Source organism: Nannospalax galili, unplaced genomic scaffold (assembly GCF_000622305.1).
Source record: "Nannospalax galili isolate Female #2095 unplaced genomic scaffold, S.galili_v1.0 scaffold146, whole genome shotgun sequence".
NCBI lineage: Eukaryota > Metazoa > Chordata > Mammalia > Rodentia > Spalacidae > Nannospalax > Nannospalax galili.
Genome location: NW_008357929.1, coordinates 10,462,535 through 10,462,933, shown reverse-complemented (window position 1 = coordinate 10,462,933; position 399 = coordinate 10,462,535).

The following is a 399-nucleotide window of genomic DNA, read 5'->3' as shown; positions in this document are numbered from 1 at the left end:
CTAAGTTCAATAATATATAACTGTATTAATTCAACTGTGAACCTAGAAACTTGCACCCACTTATGAAAGAGATGTACTCTTGCTCTGGAGTATGTTACTGAATATGTTAAAGCTGTAGTGAAATGCTTCTTCTAATCACGTAGTTATTTTTAAAAAATTTCAAAATGATTAAAAATAATAATTCTTCAAAACATACAAATTTGCTCCTTAATAATTAGTAGATGTGAAAAACATTACCATTGAAATCTACCTGATGACTTTATATCCATGCTCAGATGCCAAGGAGCTCAGAAAGTAACCAACTGTGACTAGTAATAATCAGACATATAGAGATTAGAGACGCATGTGCATCTTAGTGTCAATTGTATTAAAAATGAATTTTTCTGTATGAAACTGTAT